Below are 15,694 nucleotides of genomic sequence, written 5' to 3'. Positions count from 1 at the left end.
TTGTGTGTTGTAAATTTTTTAAGTGAAATTTGCTGGTGTTCTCCCTTGCCATTTCTTTCCAGTAAGTATAACTTTGAAAAAATTAGAATATGTGCCAGCTATTGAGTGCTGTGATTCTTCCTCATAAGAGATGTGCCAGATTCTATGTCTAATTGCGTATTCTCTTCAGAGGAGATGATGCTGATTTTAAACCTTTTTTTCTATAACTTTTAAAAAGTGGTGTTGAGTATTGACTAGAGTGGCAAGTCTTTGTATTTTAATGGACTTAATTTGTGGAAATTACTTAAATAGCAGGTTATCAGATAGTTCTGAATGACAAAGTTGTTAAATTCAGGATTATTGTTTTCAGGCTTTAGATATGGCTGGAGAGTAATGAGACAGAAAGAATGTCTTACATTGTTTTGACTGCTGACAATTCCTAAAGAAAAGTGATAGAAAGGTTTTTAACAAAAGAAATTGCATTCTCTTTCCCAGGGTGACTCCTTTGAAGAGGGCAAAATTCAGTTGGGAATATAAATTCTGGAATCTTCATTAAGAAAATTAGTTGACAGTGTAGACATTCCCTACAAATATCATCCGCAGGCACTTCATTCAAGAACTTCAGGTGTCAGAATGCCTGGAACTCTGGAGCTTAGACATTAGAGTTGATCCCTTGATATCCCTTGGGGATTGGTTCCAGGACACCTACTTGGATACCAAAGTCCACAGATGCCCAAGCCCCTTGTATGAAATGATGTGGTATTTGCATATTATGTATGCACATCCTCCCATATACTTTAAATCATCTTTAGATTACTTATAATACTGAATACAATGCAAATAGTATTTACAATTGTGAATACAATGTAAATAGTTATGTAAATACGTAAATTGTGAATACAATGTAGTTATGTAAATATGTAAATTTTAAAGTTATGTAAATATATAGCTATGTAAATAGCTATATAAATAGTATTTACAATTGTGAATACAATGTAAATAGCTATGTAAATAGTGAATACAATGTAAATAGTTGTTATGCTGATTATTTAGGGAATATTCAGAAGGAAAAAAGTATACATATTCAGCATATTCAGTACAGATGTAGTCATCTTCTCCTTCCCCCTCCCCCGAACATTTTTGATCCACAATTGGTTGAATCCACGGATGGGGAACACACAGATACAGAAGACCTACTGTATGTCCTTCTGCTTCTGCTGTGTAAAAGATTCAGCAAGGAATCATTGGAATTTTATGTACAGGATTTCATTATCTCATTTTCTATACAATTTTTCCTTCTGATCCAGAGACACAGAAAAACAAAGGGCATGATGGAAATAAGGGATGAGGAGGTCTATATGGAAAAACAGTTAAAACTGGAGAGGTAACTGCAAAAACCAAGCAGCTTCATGTGATTGTTAGGACAGAAGAAATTTCTCCTTTGTAGCCTAAAGCAATATTCTGAAAATGTAATGTGCATATTAATCATTTGGGATCTTTTATTTATTCATTTTTTCATGTGGGGATCTTTTTAAAATGCAAATTCTGATTCGGTAAGTCTGGAGTAGGTCCAGGTCCAGAGCTTCTGCATGCTTCAAAAGCTGATTATGTTTTGAGAACATGGATCTAGATGCTAGTAATGAGGTGGGAGACAAGTACTGCCACCTGAAACAACAGCCCTGGTAAATTTAGCCAACAAGGAGGGTAAACACATCCCAACAGGGAAGGTAAGCTGCATGTCCATCAGTACCTCTAGAGGGCATCACTGGTTTATAGTTCAATACAGTGAATATGTCAGAATAATGGCCTTTAGTTTTCCTGAAAGATTAAATTAGGCTTGCTGACTTGTTTAATGAGATAATCAAACATATATTGTAATTTTAAAGAGTTTACATTTTTAAAAATTTAATGATTTTTACATTAAAAAGGTATCAGTTAACTAATTTTACTTAGTTGGAACTTCTGTAAGCTTAGTAGGTATGCTTACATAAAGCCTGCTAATAGAGATTCAGACTCAATAGAATGGTTTTACATATGTAATATATGTTTTAAACAGCATAAATAGACTCCTCCCTCTCTTAACGTGTCATTTTTCTGATTACAAAAGTAGCACATTGTTTTTAGAAAATTGGGGAAGAAAAAAGCAAAAACAAGAATGAAAAAACAAACCTATTTTGCCGCTCATAATTACCTAACATTTTGGTATATTTTCAAATGAAAAAAAATATATTTTACAATTACTATGGCATCATGCTCCCCTTCACATTAGAAGCATTTCCCCATATTTTTAAATAGACAAGAATAACAAATTTGATTAATAGCATATTATTATGTAATTAGATGTCATGCAATTATTTAACCAATATTCAATTGGGTATTTAAATTGTTCCCAGTGTTTTGCTTTTCTGTTCTTTCTAATCCTGCTTTTCTATTTCTTAGAGAATTGGTCTGCCATAAATCTTTCTACTCAGAAGTAGAAGCTACTCTACTGTGAATTTCTTGACCCTAAACCTAGGAATGAACAATTTGGTCCTGCTTCTTTGATTCATAATCCCATTAGCACATATTCTGTGAATCCTAAAACACAAAGTGACAAGGACCTTGAAATTTTCACTAGGTTGTTTCACAGTGCAAAAATCCTAAAGCTTTTACTTAAAAGGTTTCCAAATTTAAAAATAGTCAGTAACCTCTGATCCCATAGAATTCCAAAGTTAATCTTAGCTGTACAGTAACAGACTGGAGCAACCATCACAGTTCTGCTTTCCATCATGAAATACCAAATTCAAAATATGTAACACTAATTTAACAATAATATACTATCCATATTCAAATTTCACCAATGCCCTGTAATGGCCTTTATAGCAATTTCACCTCCAATCTAGGATCCAATCCTGGTTTATTTAGTTGGTCATTATTATGTTTCTTGGTCTCATTTATTCTTCAGTAAATTTTTTCAAGTAATTGATTTCATATAAGTTACCAAATTAGTTAGCATAAAATTGTTCATAATATTCCCTAACTAATGTCAACTGGATCTATAATAACAAGCCCACTTTCATTTTGAGTTGTTATTTGTGTCCTATCTTGTTTTTATTTAATCAGTCTAGGTTGTAGTTTATCCATTTTTTAGCTTTGCCTTCCTTAAAAATTATATTATTATTCATCATTCAGTTTAAAATATTTCCTAATTTCCACTGTGATTTCTTTTTGACTCATGACTTATTATCTATCTCTCTATCTATCTATATATGTATATATATATACACATATATAAATATGTTTGATTTTCAAATATTTGGGAGTTTTCTAGATAGCTTACTGTTATTAATTTCTAATTTCATTGAGAATATATGATTTCAGTATTTTTACATGTATCAAGATTTTATGGTCTACCTTATGGCCTATCTTGTTGAACATGCCATGTACATTTGAAGTTGTTGAGGCGATTAGGGTAAGGTCATTATAGTGTTGAAATCTATGCCTTTACTGAGTTTTTTCAAGTTTTCTACCAATTGTTAAAAGAGGGATTTAAACACCTCCACTCATGGTTATGAAATTGTCTATTTTTCCTATTTTTTTTTCTGTCAATTATTGCCCCATATATCTTGAAATCCATTATTTGGATTTATGATTTTTATGACCTTGTCATATAGGTATATGATATTTATAATCTTTCATTACTACTTTAGGTTTCTTATGCTTACTGTTGCATGGTATGTATTTTTTTCATTTACTTACTTGCATTCTGTTAATGTAAACTACATTAATAATTTTTCACCACAATCCAGACTCTCAGTAATCCTTTCCTTGCTTTTGTTTAAATATTTACTCCAAAAGTGTGGCCTATAGTTTTAGTTCAGCAAATATAAATTTGTAAGATTTATTTATGTATATTTATGACTAGTTTCTAACAACATTATGTTTATAAGATTCATCCAGGTTATTGCATGTCGTAATTCATTTATTTTTGTTCTCTAGAAGAGGAATTGCTGGGTCAAAAGTTATTCATATTGTCACATTTATTAGACATTGTCAAATTGCTTTCCGAAGTGGTGGTACCAATTTATATTCCCTTAGTGTGGCTTGAGTCTGAGTGATTCGCTTCCTAACTAACTCTTATTTTTGGAATTTTTAATTTTTGCCAACCTTATAGGTATGAAATATACCCCATGATTTTAATTTGCATTTCTTTGATAATAAATGAGTTAAGCCTTTTCCCATATACTTATGCTTTTGTCTCATTGTCTGTTAAGTACCTGTTTAAGACTTTTTCTCATATTCACCTGAGATTTTTAGACATTACATGTTTAGGAATATTTTATGTATCCTAGTTAATAATTCTTAATCAATTGTATCTGTAGCATAAGTCTTGCAAGGTAGTAGCTTGTAGTTTTCAAGTATTTTATGGAGTATTTGGCTGATCAGAATTCCTTAAAATTAAGTTGAATTTACCAGTAGTTTCCTTTAAGTTCGTACTTTTTAAATGCTCTTATCACCTCAAAAAAGATCCAAAACTTTTATAGAGATAGTCCTTTTATTGTCGTGTAAAATCCTACTAACACTCCATTCTATAGCTATTTCAAGAAACTGTGTGAATTAGTTGAGGAGGATTAGTAGGAGATTTCGTGCTCCCCAAATTCTGAAAGTGGGGCTTGAGTATTTTATTACTCATTACTGTGATCACATTTGTATTTTTCAGCTTTTGTTGTCTCAGGAAAGAAAACATTTGCAAATGCAGATCCCTTCAGAAGTTACCTTGAGTATTTTATTGCAGAAGAAAAATATGCCCTAATGGTACCAATAGGGGTCAAACAACTTCTATAAAGAAAATTACTAAAATATGTGAGTAAAATATAGTGGCAATCCCTAAGAGGGGGGGATTTAGAGAGAACAGAAAATGAAGAGGGAAAATAGTGATACATTTATTGGGTTCAATAACTGTTAAAAATTAATAGGAAACTAGAGCAAGAGATATGTGGTAACCTAGCACTTAAGTTAGCTCTGTTATACTTCCAAAGGCATATTTGAGGTTTTGGCCTTCTGGGCAACTTTTGGGAGAGTGTCTGTCATTTTTCTTTTACTGCTGGTAAAGAAGACTCAAGAGGAAGAATCCAGGTACTTTGTATTTTAATCAGGACTATTTCTTTTGGGTCGATTGGAAATAAGTTAAGATCTCAGCTCTTGAATTAAATCAGTTTATTTACTTCAGTGTTTGGAATTTTAGCAGTTCATGAAGACAACTAGTCTTTCTGCTCATTTCATAATCACAGCTGTAGAGTTGCCAGGAGTGTTCAGATAAGTGTGTCTTTTCATTTTGATTCGCTTAGAAAGGATGTCAGTAGGGACTTGCTATTATGACAATATTGAGCTAGAATTTATATTTCTGAGGAAAATGAAAGGCTATCAGAAGTCATTTGTTAAAATTTCTTTATTCTGTCTTCCCAATCCTTATCAATATTTCTCCCTCTTTTAAAAGACTATTGCCTAGAATTTTATAGAATAAGCCCTCCTATTCTGGGAAACTGTATTGTGGTCCTATTTATATTTTGTTTGAAGGGTAATTTTCTTTTAATGTAAGACTAATGCCATGTTAGAATTAGATTCTGTGAAAATATTTCTTGAATCTTTGAATATATGCTATACCTATTTATGCAATTCAGGAATGATTTCTGGTAGTGAAATGTAATGTTAAAAAATACCAAAAAAAGCAAGTTTAAGTTGAGCTAAAGTTAATGACTTTCTAATTGACTTATTTCTGTTTGGGTACACTGGTTGATGCATGTGATATTTGAATAGAAATAAATTTAATGGATAATATTGTTAGGGGTGGCGAATATCTGAGTTACTGGTGGCAAATCTGTGTGGGTCTCCAACAGTCTCATTTCTTGCCTCCTCAAAAGAAAGAATTCAACTGAGGGGCATAAGGCAGTAAAAGAGACCGAAGCAAGTTTCAGAGCAGGAGCAGAAGTTTATTAAAAAGCTTTAGAGCGAGAAAGAAAGGAAAACACAGTTGGGAGAGACCCAAGCAGGCATCTTGGAGGTCAAGTGCCTTGTTTAACCTTGAACCTAGGATTGTATATGCTGGCCTACTTCTGGCATCTTGCACCCCTTTCCCTTCATCCTTCCCTTAAGGGTTAAGGGGAACCACCCACATGCATAGTGCCCTGCTTATGCTTGGGATGTGAGCATGCACAGTGTGTTTACTGGAGTTTCATACATGCTCATCTGAGGCTTTCTTTCGAATTCTGGTGGCATGCCCCTGGAAGGTCATACTCTGCCATTTTGCCTCTTAATGCACATGTTTGAGCTCATTCGCCCAATTCCTGAAAGCTGCCAATTACCAATTTCAGGTGTTTATCTGTTGAGAAACTGCCTTTCCCTGGTGCTGACTGTGACCAATTGTTATTTTAGAGAAGCAGAGTGACCATCACCTGATAGTCACCTTACATTCTGGTGGGTGGGGGGAACTCTCTCTTGCCTGACTCATGCTTGACTAGCTACCTACTGTAACAATATGTAGAAGAAATACTATACCTTAAGCTTATTTAGAGTAGGAACTGCATGTTATCTGTCAGTGACTATGACATGTAGACCCTTGATAAATTCTTTTTGAAATACTAATCAATTTGACTAAGAGTTGGACATGTAGATTCCATTTCTGACTCTCATGTATTTCTGTATGACCTTAAGTACTCAATTTCTTGATTACAAGAAAAGAAATGAAATATGATACTTGGAAGCTATAGTATCACTTATTTTTAAGCTTCTCAGGAAACAGATGCAATGTTTACTCACCACTGAATTATCATTCTCAGCACCTCTCTCTCTGTAGGCTTATTCTTGTCAGCATGTATTTATGTCTGTGTCTGTCTCATCTCTCATCTATATATACACATATATATGCAACACAAACACTGTTGCATATATTTTCTTTTACTTTCAATCTGTCTTTTTTTGACAATGTGTTTCTGAAAAATAACCACTTCCTTTTTCAACTAGTTTGACAATCTGTCTTCTTTTTTATTTCTATGTATGTATGTATTTTAGAGATAGGATTTCAGTTCTTTCTCCCAGAATGGAGTCAGCTCTTTCACCCAGTGGCATGATCACAGCTCACTGCATCCTCAACCTCTCAGACTCAAGCAATTCTTCTGCCTCAACCTCTCAAGCAGCTGGGACTACAGGTGTGCCCCACCACACCCAACTAATTTTTACTTTTATTTTTTTGTAGAGGTGGGATCTCACTATGTTGCCCAGGCTGGTCTCAACCTCCTGGAATCAAGTGATCCTCACACCTCAGCCTCCCAGAGTGCTAGGATTACAGGCATGAGTCACCATGCCTGGCCTGTGTCTTGTAATTGGAGTGTTTGATCTGTTTATATTTAATGTAATTATTGATCCGTTTGGGTTTTAAACTCCCATCTTGGTAGTTGTTTTCCATTTATCCCATTTATTATTTGCTCCTTTATTCCTCCTTTCCTGTTGTGGCAGATTGCATTTCCCAAAGATGTATACACAAATGCACATACAAATACACACACAAGGCCAGGTGTGTGTGGCTTTGCCTGTAATCCCAGCACTTTGGGAGGCCGAGGCAGGTGGATCATTTGAGGTCAGGAGTTCGAGGCCAGCCTGACCAACATGCTGAAACCCCATCTGTACCAAAAAAATAGAAAAAAAATTAGCCAGGCATGGTGGGGGCACCTGTAATCCAGCTACTCGGGAGGCTGAGGCAGGAGAATCACTTGAACTGGGAAGCAGAGATTGCAGTGAGCCGAGATTGCACCACTGCACTCCAGCCTAGGCGATAGAGCAAGACTCCATCTTAAAAAGCAAATACACATACACATTTCATCCACTTAAAAAAAAGGTACAATGTGATTGACATTTCTCCTACTGTTAATAGGTATCAGTGTTTTCTCCACTTGAATTTTGATGGGAGCTTGTGACTGCTATTAAATGGCAGAGATTATGCTATGTGATTTCCAACGCTAGGATAAAAAAGGATACAGCTTCTACCTAGCTTTTTCTCTCTTGTGTTGCTTGCCCTTCCAACCCAGCCACCATACTGTGAGTAAGCTTGCTCTGTGGTAAGTGAGCAGGTCTATACAAACCTACCCCCAAAGGCCAAGGGAGCTGAGACACCGAACAAAGAGAGTGACCAAACAGTTTCTCAGAGAGAAACATTTAATAGGGGCTTACAAACAGAAGCTATGTCTCAGGCGGCTGTGAGACAAAGGATTCCCTCACTGTTACTCCCCAGACCCAGGGTTGATACACCATGGGGAAAGGATAATCATGCTTCAGCAGGAATATGTAGGAATTTGCCTAAGGGTAGGATTTATGGTAAGTGCTCTTATATAAGAGATACTAGATGAGGCAGAAATCTTAGAGGCATTCCTAGAAGTGGGGTTAATCGGATGTTAACATGGCAGATTAGAATCCAAGATGGAATTGCTATAACCGCCACACTCCAGCTTTCTAATCAGGCTCTTAGAATCTCACACACTCTCCTCTTCTTCAATGGTCCTTGAGTTTAGAGGAAGGGTGCTTGATATCGTATAGCTTTAGCAGCAGTGCATTGGCAATGGGAAACAGATCAGGCCCAGTGGGATTTCAGATGAGGAAAAATGCATAGGCTTTCTTGAAGCATCTCTAGTCTTTGGAATACCATGATTTTTATTTTCTCGGATGAAGTAAAACACTGAGAGATGAATAACATTAATATTCACACAAGGACTACAGTCAAAAAGAATTTGTATGCCAGAGCAAAAAAAAAAAAACCCTATTCCATTAGGCAGTCAACTTAAAACAACATGAAGAAAATTAAAACTGGGTTTGTCTTTAGAGACTTGTTGTAGCCAAAAAATAATTTAGGATTTAGTCCAAATTGTAGGCAAGTAATAAAAACAATGGTTAAGACTAGAATCTAGGCCGGGTGTGGTGGCTCACGCCTATAATCTCAGCACTTTGGGAGGCCGAGGCAGGCAGATCACGAGGTCAGGAGATCAAGACCATCCCGGCTAACATGGTGAAACCCCGTCTCTACTAAAAATACAAAAAAGCCAGACATAGTGGCGGGCGCCCGTAGTCCCAGCTACTCGGGAGGCTGAGGCAGGAGAATGGCGTGAACCTGGGAGGCAGAGCTTGCAGTGAGCCGAGATCGTGGCACTGCACTCCAGCCTGGGCAAAAGAGTAAGTCTCTGTCTCAAAAAAAAAAAAAAAAAAAAAAACCATGGGTATACAATAGTTTTTTTCTGAAACGTAATTTTTTTTTCTAAGTTTCTCTATTTCTACCAAGGCTAAATTATTGTAGGACCAATTTATTTGCAAAATGAATTTTAGTCTTATTATACTTGACCTGATTATTTGCATAAAGTGCAGCAAGAATAGTGATTGGCCATATAGGTTCTTTTAAAATTGGCTTTTTTGAAACTTTTAAATAAAGAATCTCAGATTTTTTAAAGCCTTGAGGCTAACAAAGCCAGGGATTTGCCATCAGGCTGCAATAGCTATATAAATTGGGTGAATTCTTCTAAAGATTTCCAAATAACTAGAGGTTCCTGGGATCACGCCTGTAATCCCAGCACTTTAGGAGGCTGAGGCAGGCGGATCACCTGAGATCAGGAGTTGGAGACCAGTCTGGCCAACATGGCAAAACCTTGTCTCTACTAAAATATAAAAATTAGTTGGGTGTGGTGGCAGGCACCTGTAATCCCAGCTACTCAGGAGGCTGAGGCAGGAGAATCACTGTAACCTGGGATGCGGAGATTTTAGTGAGCAGAGATTGTTCCCTTGTACTCGAACCTGAGCAAGAGCGAAACTCCATCTCAAAAACAACAACAAAGTGACATTCTTTACTTACCACAGGTCAGGAACCTTATAAAGGACTGTAGAGAAGGTACCAGGCCAGTCTTTCTAAGCGTTTTTTTTTTTTTTTTTTAAATCAGCTTTATAAAATCAACCTCAATTTCTCAAAGAAGTCAGATCATATTTGAAAATATGCCATTTCAGTCAAAGCCTTGGCAAAATAACCAGTTTCTCCAGTGTGTCCTCGTATAAAAGAAAACATATTCTTACTGAATTCATGTAAATAACTATATTGCCATAAAATAATACTCACAAATAGTTCCCAAATTTTAGAGAATTCAGGTAGAAAGAAAGGTAAATTTTTCTCACAAAAGTATATTTTACTCAATTGTTATAAACTATAAGTAGCTCAGAAGAAGAAAGGTGTATTAGCCAGGTTCTTTAGAGGGACAGAACTAACAGGATATATGTATGTATAAAAGGGAGTTTATTAAAGAGAATTGACTTACACGATCACAAGATGAAGTCCCACAATAGGCCCTCTGCAAGTTGAGGGACAAAGAAGCCAGTAGTCGATCAAGTTCCAAAACCTCAAAAGTAGAGAAGCCAACAGTGCAGCCTTCAGTCTGTGGCCAAAGGCCCAAGAGCCCCTGGCAAACCATTGGTGTAAGTTCAAGAGTCCAAAAGCTGAAGAATTTGGAGCCTGATGTTCGAGGACAGGAAGCATCCAGCATGGGAGAAAGATGGCCGGAAGACTCAGCAAGTCAGCTTCTCCCATCTTCTCCCTGCTTTATTCTAGCCCTGCTGGCAGCTGACTGGATGGTGCTCACCCACATTGAGGGTGGGTCTGCCTCTCTCAGTCCACTGACTGAAATGTTAATCTTTGGCAACACCATCACAGACACACCCAGGAACAATACCTTGCATCCTTCAATCCAATCACATTGACAGTGAATATTAACCATCACAAAAGGTTTTCTTGACTCTTCTTTAATCAGAGTAGCAGGCTTCCAAACAGGGTGTGATCAATTAACCTTGGTACTGCCATTCACAAACCAAGCAGCTGTTTGTAAGGCAAGTGAGAGCTATTTATTGGACACTGTAGAATCCAGCAGTTCCTCACACAGTTCCAGAGTCATTCCAAGGGGGAAAGAGGCTCCCTGCACATGAATGTCTCTTCCTTGCACTTCCCAGGTAGACTGATCCTATATAAACCACTTCTATTTTATTATGGGACTCTTTTGGGTACTACTGTCCCCATTAGAATGTTTCTCTTGACATCACCCCAGACAACATGAGGATTTTAGCTTTCAAAACCATTTGTGGTGGCTCACTCCTGTAATCCCAACACTTTAGGAGGCCAAGGCAGGTGGATTACTTAAGCCCAGGAATTTGAGACCAGCCTGGCCAACATGGCAAAACCTCATCTCTACCAAAAATACAAAAATTGGCCGGGCGTGGTGGCGCATGCCTGTAGTCCCAGCTAGTCAGGAGGCTGAGGCAGGAGGATTGCTTGAACCCATGAGGCAGAGGTTGCAGTGAGCCAAGATTGCACCACTGGACTGCAGCCTGGTCAACAGAGTGAGACCCTGTCTCAAAAACAGACAAACAAACAAAAACAAACATTTTATGTCCTTTAGTCATAGGAGTAACTTCAGTTAACATCCCATAGCAAGGCAGTAAATGCCCTTCAAGTGGAAATTCTCTAGTCCAGGGTCCTGATAGTTGCTGCTGGGAGGTATTCACAGGCTTTTGCTATGAGCTACAATAAACATTCTACAAAGGGCTATCAAATACAGAATTTGTCCCTGGCAGCCTTCTAACTTCTACTCTACCCTCTCTGGACTTGAAAATCTTATTGGTTCCCATTTAGTGCGTCCAATTAATATTGCTCAAAGGGTGGATTTATATGCCTTCTCTTTACAGTACTAGGTAGAGGAAATATTCTCCAGTTACATATAATCTCTATTCCCATAAAACATCTAGGTAAAGGAGACACAACTTTCTTACATAAAGCCTATTTAAACATTTCAACTTTTTTTTTTTTTTTAAAGTTCTGGGATACATGTGCTGAACCTGCAGGTTTGTTACATAGGTATACATGTGCCATGGTGGTTTGCCACACCTATCAACACATCATCTAGGATTTAAGCCCTGCATGCATTAGGTATTTGTCCTAATGCTCTCCCTCCCCTTGCCTCCCACCCCCCGATAGGCCCTAGTGTGTGATGTTCCCCTCCCTGTGTTCATGTGTTCTCACTGTTCAACTCCCACTTGTGAGTGAGAACATGTGGCGTTTGATTTTCAGTTCCTGTGTTAGTTTGTTGAGGATGATGGTTTCCATCTTCATCCATGTCCCTGCAAAGGATAGGAACTCATTCTTTTTTATGGCTGCATAGTATTCCATGGTGAAAATGTGCCACATTTTCTCTATACTGTCTAACATTGATGGGCATTTGGGTTGGTTCCAAGTCTTTGCTATTGTAAATAGTGCTGCAATAAACATATGTGTGCATGTATCTTTACAGTAGAATGATTTATAATCCTTTGGGTATATATCCAGTAATGGTATTGCTGGGTCAAATGGTATTTCTGGTTCTAGATCCTTGAGGAATCGCCATACTGTCTTCTACAATGGTTGAAGTAATTTACACTCCCACCAACAGTGTACGATAGTTCCTATTTCTTCACATCCCCTCCAGCATCTGTTGTTTCTTGACTTTTTAATGATCACTATTCTAACTGGCATGAGATATGATCTCATTGTGGTTTTGATTTGCATTTCTCTAATGACCAGTGATGATGAGCTTTTTATTTTTATATGTTTGTTGGCTGCATAAATGTCTTCTTTTGAGAAGTGTCTGTTCATATCCCTTACCTGCTTTTTGATGAGGCAGTTTGTTTTTTTCTTGTAAATTTGTTTAAGTTCCTTGTAGATTCTGGATGTTAGCCCTTTGCCAGATGGATAGATTGCAAAAATTTTCTTTCGTTCTGTAGGCTGCCTATTCACTCTGATGATAGTTTCTTTTGCTGAGCAGAAGCTCTTTAGTTTAATTAGATCCCATCTGTCAATTTTGGCTTCTGCTGAAATTGCTTTTGGTGTTTTAGTCATGAAGTCTTTGCCCATGCCTATGTCCTGAATGGTATTGCCTAGGTTTTCTTCTAGGGTTTTTATGGTTTTAGGTTTTACATTTAAGTCTTTAATCCATCTTGAATTAATTTTTGTATAAGGTGTAAGGAAGGGGTCCAGTTTCCATTTTCTGCATATAGCTAGCCAGTTTTCCCAGGACCATTTATTAAATAGGGAATCCTTTCCCTATTGCTTGTTTTTATCAGGTTTATCAAAGATCAGATGGTCGTAGATGCGTGGTGTTATTTCTGAGGCCTCTGTTCTGTTCCATTGGTCTATAGCTCTGTTTTGGTACCAGTACCATGCTGTTTTGGTTAATGTAGCCTTGTAGTATAGTTTGAAGTCAGGTAGTGTGATACCTCCAGCTTTGTTCTTTTTGCTTAGGATTGTCTTGGCTATATGGGCTCTTTTTTGGTTTCATATTAAATTAAATTAAAAGTAGTTTTTTCTAGTTCTGCAAAGAAAGTGAATGGAAGCTTGATGGGAATAGCATTGACTTTATAAATTACTTTGGGCAGTATGGCCATTTTCACAATATCAATTCTTCCTATCCATGAGCATGGAATTTTTTTTCCATTTGTTTATGTCCTCTCTTATTTCCTTGAGCAGTGGTTTGTAGTTCTCCTTGAAGAGATCCTTCACATCCCTTGTAAGTTGTATTCCTATATATTTTATTCTCTTTGTAGCAATTGTGATTGGGAGTTCATTCATGATTTGGCTCTCTGCTTGTCTCATATTGGTGTATAGTAATGCTTGTGATTTTTGCACATTGATTTTGTATCCTGAGACTTTGCTCAAGTTGTTTATCGGCTTAAGGAGTTTTTAGGCTGAGATTATGGGGTTTTCTAAATGTAGAATCATGTCATCTGCAAACAGGGACAATTTGTCTTCCTCTCTTCCTATTTGAATACCCCTTATTTCTTTCTCTTGCCTCATTGCCCTGGCCAGAACTTCCAATACTATGTTGAATAGGAGTGGTGAGACAGGACATCTTTGTCTTGTGCTGGTTTTCAAAGGGAATGCTTCCAACTTTTGCCCATTCAGTATGATATTGGCTATGGATTTGTCATAAATAGCTCTTATTATTTTGAGACTTGTTCCATCAGTACCTAGTTTATTGAGGGTTTTTAGCATGAAGGGGTGTTGTAAACATTTTAGCTTTTATAATCCTATCAATCCTTATATTTTATGCTCTAGTCTCAGGAACTCTGTACTCCACCCCCAGACCATTTTACCCTCTCTTGTGGAAAAAGCTTTGGGTTCCCAGCAAGGGGTTGAGCCAAGGGATATGGGCCCTTTTGTCAATTTTATCTGATTAGCCTGTCTCCACATTGCCCCAGGACATTATTAATCAGCTTTCTCATTGTAATTTTTGCCTTCTGAGTTTTGAAACTTCCCCAATCTGTGTAAATACAGGAAACTGGTTTGGTGCTCTTTAATGTTGGGGAACCAGTAGGGGCTCCCTTTGGTCCACCCAACATTTGATAGTGTTGTATTAAGACTCAAAAGGTAAACAAAAATTTTATTATCTCTCATTAATACTATCCAAAAGTCTTGTTCAAAAGAGAAAACTAAATTTTACTTTGTATTAGAGTACTATCAATACTAAAGCTAATTTTAATAAAACCTAATGAATGATTTCATTGACTCTCACTCAGCTTTTGACCACACAAGAATTCCATAAACCTTTTATATATCCAAAGGAATATAAATAAATCATTCTACCATAAAGACACATGCACATGAATGTTCATTGCAGCACTATTCACAATAACTTTTCACAATTTCAAAGACATGGAATTTACCTAATGCCCATTAATGCCCTCTACAAAATTGTTTTCTATTTTTCTCTTTCTCCAACTTTTAGATCTATTTAGTTTTATCTACATCGTTTTTTCCATTCATTTTGAAACAATCTTTAAAATACCACTAAACCAGGCCAGCATGCCTACACGCTCCCTAGGTGCTGCTAGTCTGTGTGCAGGAGTGGGAGGTGGCAGGCCTCCAGCTTCAGCCTTCTCTGCTGACTGTTCTAGTGAGGTGTTGCCAGCCATGAACCATTTTGGTACCCGGTTGGTGAGAGGCACGGTGACCTCGTTGCTGCCACTGAAAGCCTGTAACAATGAAAATCTCAGCAAAATTGACATGTCTTTGGATGATATCATCAAACTAAATTGAAAGGAAGGAAAGAAGCAGACTTTTCTAACTGGAGCCTGGCAATTCAGGATGGAGAATCCAATAGAATTCTGGCTTTGGTAAGCCTAGTCTGAGCCACAGAGGAAGAGTAATGCCTGGAAAGAGATAGCTTTATGGAGTTATCACTGGCCTTGCATCTAGGAATGCAACTGGAATTCACAAAGAAATTAGTCCTATGTATCATCCATCTCTAAGTGACAGGAATATAGAACGCTATTTTCTAGTGTTAAAAAGGAAGGGAAACCTTTTGAGACTAATACGAAGTGCAGAAAAACCAGTTGCAGTTCTCAAGAGACCTAACCAGCTAAACAGAAAAAAATAACATTCCGGACAATTTTACCAAGAGTGGAAATAAATTAAACCATCACAAACACGAGCGTTAGGCAAATTTTCTTTTCAGAAGACACCTAAAGGTTCAGGCCCAGTTGAACGCAAGAGCAATTGCTGGATAATGTAGTAGGAAAGAGAACTCATCAATGGCAGACTTTTGTTGCAGGACTTCTTTTTAGTGCAGCTAAAGATGTGGTCCTTGTCCCACGGCCACAAAAATTTAGGCTCACAGACAATTTGTGGAGTGAG

At 37.2% G+C, this 15,694-nt stretch overlaps 1 protein-coding gene and 1 pseudogene across 4 annotated transcripts in view; both read left to right on the top strand.

Annotated features, from left to right (window-relative positions):
* The first annotated feature begins 4,368 nt into the window (after positions 1-4,368).
* LOC105480981 (bile acid-CoA:amino acid N-acyltransferase) overlaps positions 4,369-15,694 on the top strand; it is a 25,692-nt gene continuing 14,366 nt past the window's right edge. The window contains exon 1 of one of the 4 annotated variants that reach the window (XM_011740212.3): positions 4,369-4,821. The gene's annotated coding sequence lies outside the window, so the exon portion shown is untranslated. Of the gene's footprint in view, positions 4,822-4,874; positions 5,095-7,722; positions 8,050-15,694 lie in introns of those variants that run through there. The other 3 variants (XM_071078091.1, XM_011740211.3, XM_071078089.1) reach the window with 3 other exon arrangements.
* The window catches only part of LOC105480980 (UAP56-interacting factor-like), a 10,884-nt pseudogene continuing 3,246 nt past the window's right edge, over positions 8,057-15,694 (top strand).

Source organism: Macaca nemestrina, chromosome 14 (genome assembly GCF_043159975.1).
Source record: "Macaca nemestrina isolate mMacNem1 chromosome 14, mMacNem.hap1, whole genome shotgun sequence".
Taxonomy (NCBI): domain Eukaryota; kingdom Metazoa; phylum Chordata; class Mammalia; order Primates; family Cercopithecidae; genus Macaca; species Macaca nemestrina.
This window is presented reverse-complemented; position numbering and strand designations above follow the sequence as displayed.